The sequence below is a fragment of the Heterocephalus glaber genome, unplaced genomic scaffold (assembly GCF_053883595.1).
Source record: "Heterocephalus glaber isolate CG9 unplaced genomic scaffold, H.glaber_assembly_v1.0 deba00000818, whole genome shotgun sequence".
NCBI classification, from domain to species: domain Eukaryota; kingdom Metazoa; phylum Chordata; class Mammalia; order Rodentia; family Bathyergidae; genus Heterocephalus; species Heterocephalus glaber.
Window position 1 is genome coordinate 8,585,748 of NW_028258164.1, and position 12,556 is coordinate 8,598,303.

At 40.3% G+C, this 12,556-nt stretch overlaps 1 pseudogene; it reads right to left on the minus strand.

Annotated features, from left to right (window-relative positions):
* Positions 1 to 3,959: 3,959 nt before the first annotated feature.
* Positions 3,960 to 11,801, minus strand: LOC101702711 (TRPM8 channel-associated factor 3-like; annotated as a pseudogene).
* Positions 11,802 to 12,556: the final 755 nt, after the last annotated feature.

Genomic DNA, 12,556 nt, shown 5'->3' on the forward strand with positions numbered 1-12,556 from the left:
ACCATGGTTGGTAAGAAATAACAGCCCTCTAACTGTGCTTTATACTTCAAAAGTGCTTGATATTTTAACTATTATAGTAAGTAAGCTCACTGCTCCTACTGAAATACTTATGTCACTGATCTTCTCTCCTGGGTGTTCAACAACTAAAATTTGGAGACCAAAACTAGAAAGTTAACTGGGCTATGAGGACAGCCAATATTTTGTCCTTGGCCCTCAAGGTCAACAAAAATCCAGGACACAAAGGAACCTTTCCTACAGGATCCTATATCTTTGGTAAGTCACTCAACCTCCTGAGCAGGTAGATTGCTGGGCACCAGAGGACAAATGTACTGTGTACCAAAGGAGGGTCACAAAGAGGGAAAAGTCTCCCATGCTCTCACTGAAAGCACCATGGTCAAGCAAGGCTGTCACCCATCCTGATGGCTGACACTGACAAGAGCTGAGAGGCTCTATGCATGTTTCTGAAGTAATGCCTGAGGGGACTTAACTGACCTTCATAGACAGCAAGAGGTTCATATTAATCGACACAGGTCTCACTTTAACTTGGTCTTAAACACCCAGCAGAAAAGAATAACCAAAAGAGGTATAAAATAATGCCATAGTAATAAAGGTAGATATAAAAAGGGGCTCCAGTTACTGACCCTTTCTGGCAGTTTCTAGCTATACCAGTAGCTGACCACAGTTGTGGATCATTAGAAAAAACTATGGTAGAATCTATAAGAGCCAGCAGGTTACAATCACTATTTCACTTTCTAAGTGTGACTTTATTCCCAACCTGCCCTTCCATTCTAGTGTGCTCATGCTTAGATTATACATGCTCTAATTTCTTTCTTTCTTTCTTTTTGTTTTATTTTTTTTGGTCCTGGGGATCAAACTCGGGTCCAGTCCCCAGCCCCTAGAATTCTTTTATAGGGATCCACCAGAATGAACTTGTGAATGACTCATAACTGCTAAATTACTTCTAGGATGGATCTGAAGTTCCCTGGGACTTCTCCTTATCCTCCCTGTGGAAGGCTATTGCTAGCTCTTCCTGGTGGAAACATCTGTTGGCTTTACTCATAATATTTCTGTTGATCTTATTGTTTGGCCCATGTATACTTACCTGTCTTTCTGGCCTTGTCTCCTCCAGATTCAAAGCTGTATGCCTACCCATGATGGAAATGCATGATACCTATTGAGGACCTTTAGATAAACCTTCTGATAGGTATCCCTGACTGCCAACCACAACTACAACCCCCTTCAGACTGAAGTAGCTTGAGCAGTCATTGCCCCTTGCCCCCTCATGGCAGTTCAGGATACTTCTTCAGAGGCGGGGATATTATAGATAGATGAGCTAGGTAAAAATATTACAGGCAGTCAGATAGGGCTAAGTCTTCGAGAAGGCCAGGACAAAGGTGAAACAGACCACAAGACCACATCAATTAGACTTTCTGGCTGTATGCACAGAAAGGGGCAGACCAACCTAAGTCAAGGGGGTTTGCTGGAAGGTTATTGGGCCTCTTGGTATTGTAGACAGCTAAGTTAGTTATAGATATTACAGCCAGTTATACAGGGCTGGGCCTTCAATGTGGAGGACAATTGTGGCCCAAGGCATATTCACTGAAGGCCAGAATTCTAAAAAGAGAGAAACTACACACCCTTGTGCTTCCTCTGGGGATAAATAGCAGTGATTGATAGTCTAAATAAGCATCAGTCACCTGGGTGGGGGGTCAAGGTCTTAACCTAGCCTCTCCAGGAAATATCCCTGACCCCCACCCTTACTGAAAATCCTTGTAGGCTTGCTGTGATTTGCTTTCCAATTGGACCACCATTACCTAAGTGACTATACTTGTAACCTTATTAGATGTTCATGGCTGTGGCCCACATTGTACCCACATGGGTTTCACCCTATAAAACTTCTCTGTAAAGTAGGGTCTTTGGCTACCCACTCGGGACCCCTCCTGCCCCTCAGGAGCTTTCCTATTAATAAATACTTCCTACTTTTAACAAAAACAAAAACAAGAACATGGACTTCCTCTCACCAGGGCTGACCTGGCTACATTTACTGCTGAATGACCAAAGGGCTAGCAGCAGAGACCAACACTGTGTCCCCACCAGTGATACATCATTCCAGGTGGTGATCTGTTTGATTATGTTGGATCACTCCAACCATGGTAGTGCTTTGTCCTTAAGGGAATCAAACTTCTGGGTATGGATTTGCTTTCCCTGCACATAATACTTCTGCCAAAAGTATCACTCATGGACATGGAGAATTCCTCATTCACTGTCATGATTTTATTATACAACATTGATTCTCACAAAGGAATGCACTTCACAGCCAAAGAGGTGTGACTAATGTACTCTGAAAAAAGGAGATAGAAGAGGACATCAGAGAAATGTATAGATATCCACTGTTTCCACTGGCCATTTGAGAAATAGAGTTAAAACACTGTTGAGATTCCATCTCACTCTAGAAAGAATATCTATCATCAAGAAATAAGCAAAAGACAAATGCTGATGAGGCTACAGGGACAAAGAGCTCTTCTTCATTGTTGGTCGGAGTGTAAACTACTGTGGAAATCAGTATTAAGATTCATCAAAAAATTAAAAATAGAAATTCCATTTGACCCAGGTATTCCTCTTCAAGTATCTTCCTGAAGAGTTAAAGACATCATGCCAGGTGGCTCAGAGGTAACTTTCACAATAGACACTGCAGAACAGACCTTGGCAGGTCTTCAGACCTTCCTGTGGGGACTGCTGCCTGGGGGTGCCATCACAAACACAGTGAAAATTACCACTTTACTAGTTAGTCAAATCTACATTTATTGTGCTGCATACTGGAAAAGACATTAGATACATTATGGCCCAACTGTTATCTCCAAAGAATGATTATTTTTAAACAGTACAGCCAAATTCTGAATTCAAGTATTCAAACTTAAGTGCATTTCTTCTCTAATCAAAGCTTTTCTAAACTGAAAGTTACTTGGAGCTATTTTTGTCTCTTCATTTGACAAATGAGAAAATAATACTCAGAAACTATCTCAGTGTCACAGAGGTAAAAATACAATGTTTTATTTTCTGGTTGTAAATTCAGATCTCTCGGCTGTTCTATAATATTTCTGTTTTTTTCCTCTGGGTTTGTTTATTTAATACCTACATACATACAGAGAACTTTCTATATGCAGTGCATTGGTTAGCATTGAAGAAAGTGGCACTCTAAGATGAAGGAAGAAATCATTCTGTTTCCCAGGGATGTAGACTGTGGATGGAAACATTCTCATATCCATCCTTTTCTCTTTCCTTCTGTTTGATTCTAAAATCAACTTGAGTTGTTCAAGATTTAGACCTTTATGGAAAATAGAATCTAATACAAAGGAGAAACTTTAAGTATTATTTAAGCTTCCACAGATGTTAAGAATTGGGAAGAATTTCTGAAGAAAAAGACAGGTTTGCTGATGCTCCATTGTGAGTATATCTAAGGGTATCACTGAAAGATCTTGGTTGACAAGCAACAGAAAGTGTTGGCTACTTGCAGGGTATGGCCTTATTAGAAGTTTTTTAGAGAACCCTTGTCATTGACAGAGTGTGTGAAAAACAGCCTGAATGTACTAGGCACCAGGATTCTGAGAAATACAGATAGTTACAATTGCTCATTTTAATGAAGCATTTATTAAATGATTTCCTATCCTCTTCAAACAGTTGAGAAAAAGAATATTTATGAAATATCTGAAAAAATTTCAGAGTTTGTAGAAATATACTGTAAATAGTTCCAAAAATACGTTTCTGGGATTAATTCTCTGAATTTAAGCAATTCCTGTTATCCATTAACAAAAATGCAAACACTAAACAAACAAATCAGAAAATGAATCATTAAAGTTTAAAGAATTTATCAGAAAGTGATCAAGTTATACATATGACTAATTTTGACAATAACTCTTTAATTTAATCTTTGCCTTGCAAAAGAACTAGGACAATTTGGAATAAGATTGAGAAAAAACAAAAAACAACTAAAGTTGAAATTTAAGTGCAGATAACTCTGTTGAATCCAATGACTGATCTTGTTCCAGAAAGAATGCTTCTATAATTTTACACATTTCCTCATCACATACATATAATTTCATGGGATCAGATGTATACAATTCCATGGGATCAGATGTATGTAATTTCATGGGATTTTCCTCCCATTCTGGCAGGGAGGCCAGGCTATCAGCCACTTCCTTTGTCACAGGCCAACCCTAGGTCGGAAAGAAAGGAGCCAAGTTCTTCCTCACAGTGTGAGAGAACTTCTTCACCCACAGATTCATCTTTCCAGTGTTGTTAATTGGGATGCCAGAGAGCTTCTGGCACTCAGCAAAAAGCTGAATGAATGGCTCCCACCCAAAGCCTTCCTGGAGCTGGAATGGAAGAAAAATGGGGCAGAATGAGTATGTAGCCTGCAAAAGTCACTTTCAACTCTAACATACACATAAAACTACAAGATGGTTGTTGGTCACAGTCTATCTTTAAACACAGAGCACTTTCTATGTACATTACACTGGCTAGCATTTAAGAAAGTGGCGCACTTCCATTCTCAGCAGTAGCTCTCTCTTTTCCCCGCCTCTAAGAGCTTATTCCTGTGACAAGAGCCCATGTCTTATTCTGCCACCGACCAACCTCAGCCATAGTATCTGTGCTTGCTCAACAATGGTTTCATGGCAGATTCCTAGACAATGGTGGTTACTTTCAGTATTATCATTTCCTTCACATCTAAGCTTAGTGATAAAGATGTGAATCTGCCTGACATGAACATACATTCTCATCATGTGTAGCTAAAAGATAGAAGTGGGTAGCTGGGATTATAGAAGAATCAGTGCTAGAAGGGACAGGTTCCTCATCTGTCATTTCAGAATCTAGGACCTTTGGGAAAACAGACTTGAGAACAAAGTAAAGTAGAAATTTTCAGACATTGCCAGTATCATTCTTTCTTGCTGTCTCTGATGTGTTCACAGCCTTAGGCTACTGGGAAATGTCCAATACTAATTGTTGAAAGTCTATGGTACACCAAACTCTGTGATGAACTCAAGTAACAGATGAAAATGGAGACAAGTGCTTAAACAAACAACTGAAGTTCAGGGTTGTAAAGACATGTCAGGACCCAAAAGTAACATGGGGAAAGAAGTCAATAAAATGTCAAAGGAAAATATTCACGGAGACTTCCTAGAAGAAGCATGTTAAAGCACAAACAGATGTTTTCCAGGTATGGAAAGAATGCAAAACTCTTTCAAGAAGGAAAAGCAGTACTGCTAAAAGCAAAGAAACATGAACTGCAGGGAAGAGTTCGGAGATGCCTCATCAGTGTGGATTTGTAGGAGGTTGAGTAGCCAGTGGGAACTTGTTGCTGGAAGCAGAACAATAAGGCACATCTCTTGATAACAAAAGGCTTAGTATTCTACCTGAAGGCAACAGGCATTTTTTTAAAGGGTTGTAGCATGAAATTGATGTCTTATTTGGCAGCATTCTGGAAAATAGGCCAGCTCAGGTTATGGATAGAAGTAGGAAGGCTGTGAGGAGGTTACTGGACTAGTACAGGTGACTGGTGCTGGAAGTTGGATTTTGCCCATGGTGTTGACCATGGAAGGTGAGGGGCTGGGGAGGTGCTGCCTGGTGGGAACTTCAGTCTGAGCTGCCCAGCTCAGTGGAGGACTTTGCCAACAGCATCGAAGTTGATCTATCTCCAAGAGCTTTGCATTGAAGTTGGATGTCAGTTTTCTAGCTGAAATTCTGACTTTCCCATGAACATGTTCAGACAGATTACTTATTCATAAGGGACATGCTTCAAGGAATCTAGTTTGAAAGGAATCTCAGATTCTTTGGAATTACAAAGACAGAGTGAAAATCCAGACACAATATGCTATAGGAACTGAAGAAAGGGGGTCTTACCCTGAAACTGGGTTCTAGAACTCTCCTTTCTGATTAATTACAAAGTTATATCTGCCCTTTCTAATAAGTTAGGAGGTCAACAGGAGACTGCTAATGTCTTTTAGCCTGGGAATTCTGTGCCTGAAATATGGGCTTTGGGGATGACATTCCTCAATGTATTTCCCATAGCCAGGAAGAAAATGGAAGAGGGGGTTTTAAAAGATATTAAACATAGGGCTGGGGATTTAGCTCAGTGGTTCTGCTGCCTGCCTTGCATGCACAAGGTCTTGAGTTTGATCCCTGGTACAAAAAAAATTAAACATAGCACTACTATTTATTTTATAATGAATCAATACTTCACTATTTGTGAGGTCTGACTTAGAAAATGCCAGTTTGAACAACTTGCAACCAGGTCACATTTGTTACGTATTTCCTAAAAATATGCTTTTTGAGTTAATTTATGTCATCATTTTAGAAGATACAAAGATAGCTCAGGAGAAACTATTTGTAACTGGCAAAGTTGTTTTACTACAAGATTATGTGACCAGAGGCATATTATTAAGCTATATTTTTATAATAATTCTATGTGCTTTCATTTATCTCCAGTAGGTTGTTAGTGGAGTGGACAGGGAAAACACTTCAGTATCCTCCCATTGTCCATTTCAGGGGAATAACACCCAAATCACCAAGAACCACCAACAGGCTGCCCAGTTGTTTATATTCCATGTTCCATTTCCCTGGCTGGTGGGTATGGTAAAGGAGGTATAGAGCCCTTGGGGTCAACCAGAAGTAACACAGCTGTAGAGTCTTGTGGTTCCCATATTCTTTTGTATTTTATCAGTACCTGAAGATATGTTTCGAGAGCTGTCCACCCATCCCAGGCTTTCAGGGGTTCTCCCTTGTCCAGGTAATGTTTTATCCTCTGCTTCTGCTTTTCAGGAGAGAGAGCAGAATGGGCCCGAGAACTGGGGACACCTAGAACTATCTCATTCACATAGACAGACCAGAGGTTACAGGTGGCTTCAGTGGTGTGGGAAGGGAAATTCCATCGACCTGCTTGTCGGTTGTGGCCTAACTCATGCAAGGCACCCCATGTACCATGGGACCTTATTTTTTTTCATTAAGGATGTTTGGTACTTCTTCCATTACTGACATGATGGGGTATCCAGAATGCAAAATACCTGAGGAAAGTGACAAGAAAGAAGAGATGACACACTATGCTTTTAGTAGCTAATAGCTTCCTCATCATCCCAGAAGACCAGAACACAGTGAGAACACACTGATCAGAATCATTGGGCTTTACCCTCTGCACAAGCTCTTTTGCTGCCTACTTGGCCTCCCCATTTTCTTAGACACTTTTGTTCCCACTTAGTCCTGAAGAATAGGTGTGTATGGTATGTGACTCTGAGTGACCTCATTCACTTTCTCATTTTCAGGTGGGTAATGTCTCCATTCCTTGATGTTCTGTGCCATGGACTCTGAGGGAAAATAGTAAAATTCTCCCTTTTCCAATTTAGTCACAATGTAATTTGCTGAATCATCTTGAAAGCCTGAAGGTGGACATCAGGCTTCTTCTTTATTTTTTTCTAATGCCTACATTTTCCCCAGGTTTCTCAAGTTTTAACAAGACCTCTTGACTCTGCTCAGTCACAGAGGCCCTCTCCCCAGTATTCCTTCTATACCAATTCTGATCCCACTCGAGTCTTCTGTATTCCATAAGACCACAAGAGAAGATTCTACCCTTATTTTCTTTCATTCTTACTGTCCCATGGCACCTCATTTCTTGGAAAATTAAAACAACATTATTTACAGGTTTCCAAGTAAATATTGTTTACAGTGTCTTCAGTTTCATTATGCCCCATTTTCTCTGGAATTTCCACAAAATTACACTTTGTAATTCAATGCCGTCTGTTCAATTTGAAAATAAATTTTTAAGCTTTCCCCAGGGTCACCCATCAGCTGAGATCTGAAAATCGAAAACAGTCCTCTCTGGTCTGCAGAAAGGGAAAGGCTTGGCAGCCAGGTGGGCCACAGCCTGCATTATCTCATCCCAGAGGCAGAGTAGAGACTAAGCGCCTTCTAGCTTCAGGAGTTCTACAGTTGGTGCTGTCAGGATGATGTTGTCAGTGGCCAGCTCTCCTCATGGAACTTCATTCTTGGGGATAAGCTTCTTCCTCTCCTCCTGAGACATCTTTTCTGGGATAAGGAGTAGACAGCCAGTATCACATCTCTTTTTCTCACTTCCCATTAAAGCACTTTTAAGACCACCTGTTAAGAGATACCTGGTAGCAAAGCAAGACTTTTCTTGCTCTGAAAGGAAACAAACCCCTGTCCTTTCCCACCTTCCTCTCAGGCCTATTTGGATGGTGTGCTCATAGTGCCCAGGCCCCCTGCACCCTGCTGTTTCACCCCTTTCTTCCCATAGGCTCTTGACCTCCCTCAAACCACCACCCAGTCTCCCTTCAGACCTGCTTCCGGTCCAGACCCCATGGTGAACTTGAATCTCCTACTCACCCAACTTAAAGTACGGAGCCGCCACAGCACCACCGATGGTGACTGCCACTGTACCCAGTTTGTAAGAAGAGGGTACCAGGATGTAGAGGAGGCCCCCCAGAGCCAGGAGACATGCTTCTTGGCTTCATCTAAGAGATACTGGTGGGTCACCAGAAATGGGCTTGAATAATCAGAATGGTGGCTTATGTTGTCCATGTGGCAGCCGATAAGTATCTATCATCAAAAGCACAGATCATCAGGACACAGAGTGAATATCTCCGTGTGAGGGAGACAATATAGGGATATGGCATGTGTGTGTAATGTTAGACAGAATTCTGCTTTGTTTTGTCCCTAGCAGGGATGGAGGGAAGAACATCTCAGAGTGACAAGTCTTGTTTGAATGAGTGGAAGACTGCTTCTGTTTTTCCACTTTCTGTTGGGTACCCCTTTTTGGTTATAATTATTTCTTATTTTGGACTTTTTGAAAAAAATTAAACAAAACCAGTCCCAAGTCAAATAGACTTAAAAATCCCTAACTATGCATTTACTATTTCCAGTGGGTATCAGATAAGAAAGAGCTGTGGGAGGAAACCTTTTATCTACCCTGGGATTGCACCTTTGGATATTACAGGAGAGAATAATGTTCAGCAAAGCTTTGATACTGTGTGAAAAACGAGACAAAGAAAACTATTATCTGCATCTATTATGTGCCAGGCTGTCTTGTATTTCATATTCTATACTTCACTTAGAACTTATGAAAACTCTCAGCTTTTTTGTATTTTTCTTGTCCATAAAATGAGGATGGTACTTTTGTTGAGAGCAATCCAAATCTTATTGAAAGAAGTTAAGTGCTAAGGAAATATTAATCTGAGACAGGGGCTGAAGCCTTACCTTCAGTTTGGCAGCAAGAGCACTCTCAGGCAGTGTAACTTCTGCGGTCTGCCCTGCAGATAAGTAGAGTCCAGTGCTAACCCAGGAATTGCAGCGTCCTGATCAGAACCATATGAAAGGCTGAGAACCTTCCATCACCATGATTCTACCTGGCCGAATTCCAGCAGTCCCTCCCAGAGAGATGGGCTCTTTTGAACACTCTTTAACTGTCACCATGGCTGTCTGACTCAGGTCACTCATACCTCAGCTACAATTCCCCACTGCTACCTTCTTAAAAGTTTATGGCAAGAAAATGAGTGGCTTTTTTCAGGAGACGGGATAATGGAATGCTGCTGAGGCAGGCCAGCCCACCATTTCCCCGGTCCCAACACAACCCTGGGTCTTCTCTCCATTCCATACCTTCATTGATTTCAATGGTGATGGGAGATTCGGTGGGAGGGAGAAAGTAGGGATCACTGAGGGTTAGAAGGCTGTCAGTTCCTGATTTGACGAATGAGCATGCCAAGGATATTAGGATGGCCTCAGTGCTTTCCCTCTTGATTTTCTTTGTCTTATTTGCCACTGGTAAGCCCTTCCACTTGACCATTTTGATAGCATGATTCTTCACAGACTCATAGATGGGGATCGCCTTATGTGGGATTTGAAACATGCTATGACAATCTCTTATTAAATTCTCCAACCAGCTCTTTTCCAAGCACTTTCTCTTTTCATATATCATAGTCTCAAATTGGGCTAGAGCTCTGTGGGAGTGGTAGTTTGTCAGCCCTGGCTTGAGGACTGGGAAGCAACCTTGATTGCCTGTCTGATCTAAGATGGCAAGACCAAAACTTTGAAGGCACTGGTTACTTGGATACTGACACGCGCAGGTACACCCTGGGTACATATAGCTCCATCACCATGCCTGTGAACCAATCAGAAATCCTCCACCTTCTGCCACTAATTCCTCCACCTCCTTGGCATTCTTGCTGTTAAGTTGGTAACAGCAAAAGACACTCAAGTCAGTGGTGAGATGTTCTGCTATGCTCCACTCCAGGTTACTATTTGATAACATAGGGCCTAAACTTTTAAATTTTGATTGTAGTCCAATCTTGCCTTTCTTCTTTTCTGACAGCCAGCGGAAAGCATTCACTATAAATGGGCCCATTTTTTCACTGAGGATAAAATCCTCATGGCCTGTCAGCACCACTTGGCCTTGGCCATAGCAGGCAGCTGCAAGAAAACAGTTATATGAGTTATCTATTCCCAGGGGAAAGGCCAGCTCACCATGCACCAGGAGCCGTGAAGGTATTCCCATTTTGCTGATGTCCAACATGGTGAGGCCTTGCAGGATCTGCTGCTGGTCCTGGATGAGATCCTCTCCACACCTGGAAATGAGACATACCCCACATTAGTGCTGGTGGAAGGAGAGCGTGTCAAATGAAAATGCAGAGGGCACTCAAGACACAAGTTCATTTGGTACAAGATCCTCAAAAGGAAACAAAAGACAATGCTATTTTAATCCTTGTTCATCTTCAAATCCATTTTAATTAGGGATATTCAATATTACCAAAGTGTAGATTTTTACTTACAGTCACTGTATATCTTGAAATGTGCATGTATGCTCTCAGTGAATATTTTCAAAGATGAAGTGATGTCTTAACTGACAGTTTCTTGACTGTTTTGATTTAAAAGTTGTTAATTTAAGTCACTAAAAATATGAAGCAAATCATGCTTGAAAAATAGGCTATCATTTCTATGGATAGTATACTTACTTGTAAGTCTGGAAGGGCACATACGCTACAATAGATCTGCCCTCATACACAAATAACAAAATGCTGTGACTTTCTCAAATTGTCTTTGTCAGAGTTTTAGATTATCTTTTATTGTTTATTTTTTGTAGTTTTTAAAATCTATTTAAAAAATATTTCACCATTCTGGAGCTTGAACTCTGGGCCTTGCACACATAAGGCAAGAGCTCTACCACTGAGCTGCACACCAACCATCCTCTTTTTGGTAAATTTTTCAAATAGATCCTCTGGAATAATATTTGGAGAAAAATGTTTAGTCTGTTTCTTATTATAAAGTCAAGTAAAAGTATCAGCATGTTTGAAACAGTGAGATAAAATATCTTAATGTTGTGCATTAAATTGAACTTTACAAGCTTGTCAAAAACTCGGGGGTTACTGAGTACACTTTGATATTTTATAGGTCCAGTTGTGTTAAAAACAGCTATGAGAAATGAGTGAAAAACATAACTTACAAAAACAATGTACACAGAAAAATAATATTGTTAATGTTATTGAAAATAAAGAACAATTACTTCGATGGGTGTTTGAGTTTATAGCTAGAAGTCCCCAGCAGTCTCATGAGTTCACAGGTGGGGCTTTTAGAGGTTGACTGAATCATGGGTGACTGAATGGGATTAATCCACTGGTGGGTTTATAGCTGCGTGTGATGTTGGGAGGTGAAGCCTGGTGGGAAGAGGTGGGTCTCTGAAGGCATGGCCTGGAAGGGTGTATATACCTCCTTCTCCTCGATTGCTCTGTTCTTCTGGCAGCCATGCCATGAACTGTTTCCCTTCTGCCATGCCCTCTACCATGCTACTCTGCCTTGGAGCCAGTTGACCATGGACTGAAACACAAGCTGCTAGCCAAAATAAAACTCTTTTCCTTTAATTTGTGGGTGTTGAACATTGTGTTCCAGCAATTAGAAACCAATCAACATAATATGTCGATATTAGAATGTTATTTGTAATAACTGAATAGAATTGACTATGATAGATGTTTGTTTCTTTTTTGCTTGCCTACATTTTTCTGACTTGATCTTCATAATCAGAAAAGTATAATACCTATAAAGTTTGAAAATTTTCATGTATTTATTTCAGTAAATATTGTGACAGTGATCACCATAAATTACTTAATTCATTTTCAGCATACAATTTAGAAAATATCTTCATAGTTTTTCTTCTCTTTTTCTTATCAATAAATAGCTACAATTTATTTATTTTTTATTTTTTATTTTTTATTTTGGTACTGGGGATTGAACTCAGGTCCTTGCTCTTGTGCAGCAGGCAGTGAAACCACTGAGCTAAATCCCCGGCCCAATAGCTACAATTTAAACATCCATTCATCCTATAGGCTTGTCTATTTGTGTAGAGATTTTACAACTAATTTTTAATTTTATGTCTTTGAAATCGAAAAGCTTAAAGAAAAAATTTATAGTTAAGATTTTCTATGAATGAACAAATGTGCTGCTTATACCAACTGCTGATATCAAGTTATAATATGTAGAGAAAAAATGGTAAAATTTTAAAAAT